This window comes from Hibiscus syriacus, unplaced genomic scaffold (genome assembly GCF_006381635.1).
Source record: "Hibiscus syriacus cultivar Baekdansim isolate YM2019G1 unplaced genomic scaffold, ASM638163v2 tig00009024_pilon, whole genome shotgun sequence".
Classification (NCBI taxonomy): Eukaryota; Viridiplantae; Streptophyta; class Magnoliopsida; order Malvales; family Malvaceae; genus Hibiscus; species Hibiscus syriacus.
This window is the reverse complement of record NW_024062185.1, coordinates 175,170-185,757: the sequence shown is the minus strand read 5'-3', so window position 1 is coordinate 185,757 and position 10,588 is coordinate 175,170. Positions and strand designations below refer to the sequence as shown.

Genomic DNA, 10,588 nt, shown 5'->3' with positions numbered 1-10,588 from the left:
TATTCTAATTGTGCGTATCTTATAATTTTTAATTTTAATTTGTTTATCATGTTTTTTTATACAGTTAAAATTAGCGCTAAACGATAGTAAATGTTACTTTTGTTATTTCTCTTTTGATTTTGTTCATTTAACTTTTAATTATTTCGATTATTTCACTTACACTATCGATTAACGATAATTTGGTTACTAAAACATTGAAACTTAAATCGAGAAAAATTGTGTGGTTATTATAAATCATTGTAGCACCACCATCCAACGTTATGTTCATGTATGAGTAGTGTCTTTTGACTCCTCACTTCTCTCTCTAAAGATCTGTCTCTTTAGACGCACCAAAAAAATGTTTCAAATCCCTCAAATCTCAAGATAAAATTAAATTCTAAAACTTTTTTTTATCGTAAGATTAATTTGAAATCAAATACTGTAATTCCTCTAGTTGAGCTTTTTTTTTTTTTTTGTCCATTTGGGTAAAGGCTTTTGTCGTGTGGTATCTTTGATTTGGGTTTGCGTCTCAAGTGGTGGCGGGGTTTAATTGGTTCAACAATTGTGTGTGTTGGTGATAAACACTGGTGAACTAAGAAAGGATTGTGGTTGCTTTAGGTGCTTAAGAGTGTTGTTGAGAGATCTTAACAAATTTTGGAGTTAAATTAAAAATTAATATTTTTATTAACATGTCACGTCCTCAATGTAACATGAATAAATATTTCGGTGATCAAATTGTAATTAGTCGATAATGCAAGTGACTGAAATGTAACAATTAAAACTTGGATGGCTAAAATCAGAAGAAAATGAAACAGAAGTGACATTTTCTATAGTTTATGCTTGGAATAAGTTGAGCAGTACATGTGACAAGTTCGAAAAAGAAGTTAATTAAACGAGGCAATAATGATTTGAACTGCTTAATAAAGAAGAAGAATCCTTGAATTCTGCCCTGTGCTCAGATTCTTCACTGTCACCAACAATCTCCTCTCCAATCAGCTCCATAGCCTTTACAACCTCCAAATCCCAATCCGTTCTAAGAAACACCACCATCATGGTCAACATACACGAGCCCTGTGCAGCCAATAGTCCCACCCACAATCCCTTGAAATCAAACCCGGCAAAGAAAGCTAGCCATACTGCCACCGGCATGCCGACCAGATAAAAGCAGCCCAGGTTTATGTTCGCCCCGACTTTCGGCCTGGAAGTGCCTCTCAGCACGCCGCATCCGGTGGTTTGCGGGCAGTTCCAGAGCTCACATAAACCGATTACAGTCAAAACAAGAGAGGTTAATGCTATGATCTCTCTATCGTCCGTAAACATGCTTGCCCATACGTTCCTAACGATTACGGTAAACACGAGGGCCGAAAACCCGAGCATGATCCCACAATGGAGACCTACGACGGCCGCGAGTTTTGCCTTGTTGGGGCGGTTGGCGCCGAGTTCGTTGCCCACCCTCTTCGACACACTGAAGCTTAAAGACGGGAATATGTAGATCAACGCTGTGGTTTGAATCAAAATGCCCATCCAAGCGACCGTAGCTCTGGGATTTAACAGCAATCCGCATAGAAGAATCATGATCTCGTACCACCACCATTAGAGGCAGACAGAGATGCAGCTGGGAATGGGCAAATTCAACAGTGGTTTCCACTCTTTAAAGCACTCCACTGAAAATCCCCATGTCTGTTTGTGAGCTTTAAAGTAGAGAATATAAATTATCAATGAGCTTACTAGGTTGAAGTTAGTCCACACCCCGCTAAGAGCAACGCCCTTGATACCTAATTCAAGGTGCGATACGAGGTAAGGTTATTGATTGGGTTCTAAGATAGATTCTTAATGGGTGCAAAAGGGACTGAGCCAAGAGGTCGGGGATAGAGTAAACAAGATAAGACTGCGCTTCAATGGCTATAGCTTCATCTTTGCCACAAACTATGAGTATTTTCCTCATGTTCATCAACATAAGAGAAATAGGCAACGAGGTAACCAAAAGCAAGAGCACCGTTCTTTGCAACGTGATGCCTAGAAGAGTATATTTTCGAGCACCGAAGGCTTGTCTACAAATGGACTCCATTCCAATTGCCAGACCCGAAAGGATAGAGTAACCGGTGATGTTAGCAAAACCGATGACCCGAGGCGGCCGAGAAAGAGCATGGAAATCAATGAGCGGGAGTACAACATGAGACCCGTTAATATCATGGGAAGAGCTATTAGCTATTGAAAAGGTTTCCTCGAGTGCAAGAGGGACCAAAGGGCACTTTTAAGCTTCTGGGCGGAGATTGTTATGTTGGAACATTTGGGGGTTAAGGGTTCGTATATGTTGGAATTCTTTATGAGACAAGGTAAGGCACATTTGAATTGCAATTGATTCAGCTGGCACATTTCTTTTGGTGTTGGAATTGAGGAAGAGAGTTTGTGGGAAGGATTTGAAGGGGAGTAGAGGGTTTTATAATGGGTTTTGGGGTTCATGATTTCAAAGTTGCTTTGAATTTTTAGCTACTTAACACGCATTTTTACTAAAGTTGACACTAAGCCACTTCTCTTTTGTAATCTTCTAAGTTGTACGTCGTCTTGTGCTATCAACCATCGACACAAGTGCACACTAGTATGTGATGGGTAAATATTAAAAATATATATATTTTTTAAACCGGTGAATCGTGTCTGTAATTATATATATATATTTGGCTAAATGAATTATTGATTGATATCACAAGCAATCCATTCTTTTCCTTATTTACAAACGGTTTAAATTAAATTGTTAATTTTTGGAAGAGTAAAAAATATAACACTTGTGATCCCTTAAGTTAAAGAATATCTTGATCTTAGAAGTTGTTTTTTAGTATCATTTTAGTTTCTGAAAATTTTAATTTGATTTAACTGTTGAATTTTAACTGTGATACACAGATAAAAAGGACAAAAAATGAATATTGGGTTTCCAATACACACACTTTTTGCATGAGAAAATGAATATTGGGAGTGTATGCCTGGAAGGTCCCTCAGGGGGAACTTTTAGTTCAGTTGTTCTCTCTGTTGCTCCTTGAGAACCCATTCGGTATTGTTTCTTTGAGTTTTGGTGATTTGTAACAGCCGAAGTAAGCTTTTGCCGTGGGAGATTTGAATGAAATGAAAGATTACAAAGATCCTATAAACAAAGGGAACATTGTCTAGGTTGGTTTTTAGAGTAGAGGTTAAATTACGTCATCGTTCCCTCCAATATTATACTCAACTAGTACATATTCATGTACTTTAGTTTAGTCCATTTTAATAATGTAAATTACTATGTGTAATTGCTATATATTCATTTTGAGCCCTTCACATGCAGGACATGGAGAAAATCTAAACATGAAAAGATTGAGAACTATATATGGACGCACTCATAAAAGCTTCGTTAGTTGATAACTTGCTTGATTATCCAGAAACTTGAGTTTCTCATTTTCTTTCCGAAAGTGTTACCTTTAACACCCAGTCCTATGCATTAACTTTTCTTATTCATGAGTGAAGTCACCACCACCATTTTGGCCGCATCTCGAGTTGTGCGGCTAGGGGGGGATCTTCCACCTTTCGGTTGGTAGAAGTATTCAAATGAAACAACAAAACGATATTGTTCCGGTACAGGGTAAAAGAAAATCAAAAGTAATACTTACATATCATCTATCAAATGATATCATTGGGAAATCTGATACCTAGAAGTAAAAAATCAGTTAAAAAACAAGAAGCTTAAACCTAGAAAAGACAATGAGCCTTTTTGCTGAAAAAGCAGTGGTGGAACGATTAATCCTCAAAGGGGCTGAATCCCAAGCATCATCGACCACTGTCACAACACTGTGCTGAATTCATGGTCGGACATCAATCTTTGTTTGAATGGGTCTGCCCTGCCCCGCCCCCAACACTTTTTCTCACATTCCTGTCGGTTTGAGAATGGGAACACCTTTTCATTTTTCTTCTTTTCGCATTGTAGATACATTTCGCACGCATGCAATCATATGAAGAGAATAACGTGGGTAGGTTTAAGGTTGATGGCTCAAGTGATAAGGACGATACCACTGGGTAAGCAAGTGTAATTGTACGTGTTTGTTTGTCAGTATGTTGAAGGAAAATATTGAAGAAGAGCATCCAATTTCTTCAGCCACTAAAAGCTATATGTAGATATATGCTATCCCTAGCGAGTTATGTAAATTAATTATGCCTGACCGAATGATAAAGATGGCTAGTTTTCAAGTTGAAGAAAAGTATCTAATCATATTTGCTCCCAATTTGATCCATAAGCTAATTCTAAAGCATGTCGAATTTTGCTTATAGAATTCAACTGTGCGGATTTCGAACCCCAACACATCCATTATTTGCTACTCCAACATTACATCACATGCAAGCTTGTCACTAACTTATATATTATGTTATCATGGTTTGGGCCAGATCTCTAGAACTAAGAGTCGAGATACTTGTCACTAATCTTAATTGAAAACTCGTAATCAAATTCCCTGAAAGAGAGTTGCAGAAAATACTAAATATGGAGAATCTCACAGGGTATGCTTGTTTGTATCTTTTGTTTTCTTGACTGCATGCATTTAGGGCTCTATCTGTATTGAGTGTGAATATATAAATTTCAAGGGCACAAACATTTGAGCAGCTGGGAATACGAACTTCCGAAGATTTTTTTGAGCAGCAGGGAACCAAGTACAAATCAGTGACATTAATGAAACGTGTACATTATATTTGAAAGATGAGATGTACAAAATTTTTAAATCCACCACCGAATATGCATTCAACGAATTCATAAATTTGGAAAATAATAAAAGAATATCATATGAAAATGAAAATATATATTTGGCCTTTAACTGCTAGCCTTTGTCAACAGCACTGGACGCATTCACGAATTCAGCCAACCACTGAAAATGAAATCTGCAAATTCAGCCAGCCCATTCATGAATTCCTACTAAGTTTCTAAAAGAATAGTTGTGGGTTTGAAACTTGAAGACAAAGTCCTTCCATTTTGATTCACAGATTTAGGAAAGATTCATACGACTCTCAAGTCTATAAATAGTCTTTGGCTCAAAAGATTCGCAGATAAAAAAATATCAAAAAAGATGAATTGAAGAAGAATGTTAAAAAACTTGCCTGCTTCTGCGGAGTACGGAACCACATTCTCATGCATAACACGCTCAACGTCGGCACCTGATTTCCGGGGTTAGTATGATTCGTAACTCTGTCTTACGGTCGGGAAAAGGGCCGAACAGCCGCTTCTCGACCAATGCTAACGTTCCATTCTCCGGCGAGATCGATTCTACTAAAATATCTGCCATGAAATCCAAGTCTGGCGGTGGCGGGAATTTTGTGTGTGTGTGTTTGTGGTTTTTTTTTGGGGGGGTGGGGTGTTGCTGTGGTATGTGTTGCCTTTAATAGGTTTTTAGCAAGGAACGATTGGTTCGTGTACAAGATTTGGGAAAGTTAAACAACATACTGATTTAGATTTGGTATTTGAGAGGTAAACACGACACTTTCAACTTAATTTGTTTTATTCGTAAGTGTTAGGGTTCAAATTTTGATTTTTTTAAAAAATTTAATATTTCATCCTACTAGATCAACTGATTGTTAGTGTGTACCCAGAATTTTAATTGCAACTAAAATATTATTACATGAATATAATTATTTTAATAATTACAATAAAATTTAAAAATATTTAATTTATTTATATAATTCAAATGTAAAAAATAAATTATGAATTACTATAAAGTATGAACACGTTGATAAATTAAATAATATTTATATATAATTAAATTAAATTGAAAATAATATATAACATTTATACAGTAATGTTTAAATAGAATTGAGCGTTTGATCCAGTCGAGTCAAAATTTCAAGTTATTCGATTTGACAAGTTCTATTTTATAACTTGAAGTTGACTTGAAATTTTTCGAGTCGAGGCGAATTTTTAATTTTTGTTTAAATTTAATTGTAAATATTTATAATATTATTTTATTATAATTTAAATGGTTTTTTATAACCATATAAAATACATATATATTTTTCTCATATGTGATATTCATATATCATACAAATTTGAGATTCTCGATTCTGACTTAAAAACCAATCTACTAATTATTTTATTCTACAAATATATGATTGGACCAATCTTATTTTTAGTAATTGGACCAATCTTATCAAATATAATTGTTCTGTGGAGAATGCATAGTTTTAAACTAAAGTTATAATTGCATTGAAATTTAACGATAGCTGCATTATCTTTCGTGGGAGTCTTTATAGGATATCTAACAAATGTTTCATAAATTTATACTTTCTAATATTAATATTAAAAAGGGACCAAGGGGTAGGGGGACCATTCTCTCCTCATTAAACCCTAGGTCGGGTCAATGCCACAATCAAATAGTTCAACATATATTTACATACTTTTACTATTTATTTTTAATCATTTCGTTCATTGTTTTAGATATTATTGATTTGGTAACATTTAAAAGTTTATATCGAACCATGCCTACTTAGGAGAAGAAAGAGAAATTTACCTACAATCTACAAGAAAAGAAAAAATATATCGACTGAAACTTTTAACCACTTATTTTAAAAATTACTGACAATATCTAAAAGTTTATAAATTTGAATGTATTTTAAACATCGAATAATATAAATTGAGTATTAGGTATTGTGTATGTTGATTGAATTTTATTCAATTAATATGATTATTATGGTAAGGCTTATATCACAAATAGGTATCTAAATTTATTTTTTTATTTAAGTATCTAAAATATTTTTGGGTCAAAATAAATGTTTAAACTTATTTTTTTTATCAGAATAGATACCTAATGTATTCATTATTTTTTTTATCTAAGTGCCTAAATTATTCTTTAATTAATGTCACATATCAGCTTTTTTAGAAATTTGATAAAAAATTAAATATTTTAAGTACCTATTTTTGATAAAAAAAATATAAGCTCAGATATATATTTTGAAAAAATAATTGGATAAAATAAATAGTATATTTTGAATATTTATTTGTAATATAAGCCTTATTATAATTTGTAATATTTGGATGTGAATTTGAATGTATGTTATTATTAGATATAGGGATAGTTTAAACCCGTCTAAGTACTGTATTAATATAGGGTAAATTATACTACATGCCATTTAATCATGTATTTGATAATTGAGTTAATTTTTTTCTTAAACTGTACAAACATGTTATTCAATTAAATATTATTACAAATATGATGTTATCATAATTTTTTTTGAAAGAAAGTTATGTAATCTAATATAGAATAATTTTAATCGTAAAATTTTATACGTTATATCAATTTAATCTTAATTCAAATTAATTTAATAATATATTTAAAAATACTATTATCATCTTTGTTCTTTTATTTAATCCCTTGTTAATTTAGTAATAACTTAGTAATGTTTTATGATAGGATATATAATTTTAAAAATTAAAAATAATTATATTAAACTATATTGGAGATATTTTTTTAATATGAAATAATTTATTTATAATAAAAATTAATTAAATAATGTATTTATAATTATAATGAGTATAATCATTCTCAACTATCATCTCATGTGATACTAGGGATTAATCCATTGGATAATGGGATATAACAAGAGGAGGTGGAGAAAAACCAGATAATATACAGCTAATCGGGTTTTAAGAGTTGCGCCAGGCCAGCCGTCTATACGGCCATACGTGTGCGCTGTTTAGCCTCTTTCTTTTTTCTCCATTTATTCACTTTCAAACCATCACATCACTCATCGTCTTATCACCATCGCCCTCTCTCTCGTAAGTCGTAACTACGAAAAATGTTCCGCCATTTCCCTACACGGCCACGCCCTTTCCCCCGTTGTTTTATTAATTCCTCCCTTATATATCCCACCCCAACAAATTAGCCCTTCAACCATCTCATTACTTCAAGTTCATAGCACAACCATGGCCGATCCTTCAACCAATGTTAAGCCCCCAAAAGAGCAGCTTCCACCCGCCCGGACACCTATCCAAATCCCAGAACCATCAGAACAATCGCCTACACTTGGTGTCCCGAAGCTTGTTCTATCTCCAGGCGGTAATCCCACATCGGCGAAAAAGCAGTCGCCTACTTATCGGTGAGTACGAAGCAGGAGCGGCAAATGGGTGTCCGAAATACGGGAGCCCCGTAAAACCACGCGTATATGGCTCGGGACGTACCCTACACCCGAAATGGCAGCCGCCGCATATGATGTGGCTGCTATTGCCCTAAAAGGTCCCAACACCGATCTAAACTTTCCCGGTATAATTCTTTCGTATCCCCAAGCGGTTTCCACGTCCGCAACCGATATTCGGGCAGCTGCCGCACAAGCCGCCGCTGCTCGATTACCCAAGCCTACATCAAAAGAGGAAGGCAAGTCTGGAAATGAGGGCACCAGTACCACGTCAAGTACTAGTATGCAGCCCTCTGGCTCGGCATGTCAGGAATATATTGACGAGGAAGAGCTTCTAAACTTCCCCAATTTGATGGTGGATATGGCAGGAGGAATGCTAGTAAGCCCTCCCAGCTGGATAAACTCGCCACCCTCCGATGATTCACCAGATAATTCAGATGCAGAAAGCCTATGGAATTACCCCTAAATACTGGGTCTATATTAATAAGAGTGATAAAGACCTGTTTTATCTGTTGCAAATATTGTGAGCTAGCTGTTGATGATGTTCAACAAAGTGTTTGTTTTCTCTCTTGTTTTTCCAGTAATACAAAGTGTTGGTCGATGGATCCCCCGTCGTGGTGGACGACTCTGAACGTTCCCCCCCAAGTTGTACGGTAACTTGCTTGTCATCCTCAGAATTTTCCTCTGATGTTTTCTTACGTTAGTGCCTATGAAAAAAGCCTATTTCTAAGCTAAAAAGTATTTCTGTGTGGTACCAGCCATTCTCCTTTTTCCAGGAAAGTTATTGTGGGAAATCAGATTTGAAGTAGAAATTTCGATTACCGTAAGAGGTGTTGTATAGGCCATAGCAGGATGGAGATTCTGAACTGGGATATACCAACCATCAATCGTCTGAATTCTTTAACTCAGATGCACGGATTTTGATGATACAACCTCCATACCTTTCTTTCTCTAGACAACCATTGTGTAATCACAAAAAGCGAAAACAACACATATATGCTTTATCGTATTAACGGTATAAACTGCTTTACAAACACGTTTCTGTTTATTTATTTGTATTTACGACTTAAACCAGCTTTTATTGTCAGTTGGTATATTACTGCAGATTTGTACAGTTGGAAAAATGTGTGTTAATCACGCATTAGCATGTATTTAAAAAATGAAATAATAAAAATCTGTTTTTGTCCGAGTTTTATTATTATTATTATTATTATTATTTTAACAATATATTTTATATTTTTGTATACTCAAATGGAGCCCAAAATATAAAACCCGAAGCTCACAAGAATAAAGCTCACAATAAATACCATCAATAGCACACCCGACTGGAGCCCAGTTGCAAGACCCCAAGACGATCCGACCCGACCCAATAGCAACACCCTAGAATTACTGAAATCCTAACCTTGGAGAGTTGCTGCCACCACCACAGTCTGCTGCTTCTGCCACTGCCATCGCACTGTCACATTCGTCATCACATCACCAGAACCCTAACGTCATCGTTTCATTCGATTATCACATGTCAGTAAAAACATGTAGCAAAATCAATCAAACAACTCATAATAAAATAATAAAGAAACATCCACTTGCAAGCATGAAATCCTGAGGAAAATCGGGACCAGTCACAAGCAAAAATAGGGCACTCATGCCCTATGATTCGGGAACCATGCAAGTCATCATCAAATACATCAACATGCAAGCATATTAAAAAGCACAAGCCACAAGGAAATAGGGGAGAGTCATTTCGGTGAAATGAAAAAAAACCCAGAGCAGATTCGAAGAAAAAAAAGACCCAGCATAGAGAGTTTTCAGTAGAGAACCAAAAAAAAGAACGAAAAACAGGAGAAAGTGAGAAAAAAAGAAGTAAATAAAAAGACGAAAAGAGAGCAAAAATAAGAGGAGGAAAGGACTTAGCTTGTAAGTTGAACGTCGAGAATTCCAAGGGTCATCGGAGCCGAAGAAATGAAGCGTTTCTTCGTAGATCTATAGCGTTTGAACCATTTCCAGGCCAAACAAGGCCTGGATCCGTAACCAGGGCGAGGAGGTGCTTCAAACGATTTCTTTTTTTCTCTTTCCCGCCGTCGACGGATGGCAATTGTCGTCGGTCAACGACGACTGGCGCGGTGGAGGCTCACCGGATTCTGGAGAATTTTGGCCCCCGGTTGAAGCTCATGAGAGTTCTTTCTCTCTCTTCCTCTCTCTCCTTCGGGCAAAAGGGAAAATGAGCAAATGAAGTTGGAGGGTTGGTTTGGTTTGGATCTTACCATACATATATGTCATACAAAACGATGTCATTTAGTGAGGACCCAGTGAGTATTTTTGCGCATGGGTTATCTGCAATAAAGGTCCTCTGTGTATTGTAACCCTTCTATTTTAGTCACCAATGCAACTGTAGTTTCTTTTTACTTCGATCTCTTGTTTTGTTTATGTTGTAATTTCGTTCTCATTTGCCTTTAAATGCTTTTATGTTTATAATTAA

At 35.6% G+C, this 10,588-nt stretch overlaps 2 pseudogenes; one reads left to right on the top strand and one right to left on the bottom strand.

The window, feature by feature from the left end:
• Positions 1–867: 867 nt before the first annotated feature.
• Positions 868–5,115, bottom strand: LOC120203124 (annotated as a pseudogene).
• A 2,756-nt stretch (positions 5,116–7,871) lies between these two features.
• LOC120203131 lies at positions 7,872–8,631 on the top strand (annotated as a pseudogene).
• Positions 8,632–10,588: the final 1,957 nt, after the last annotated feature.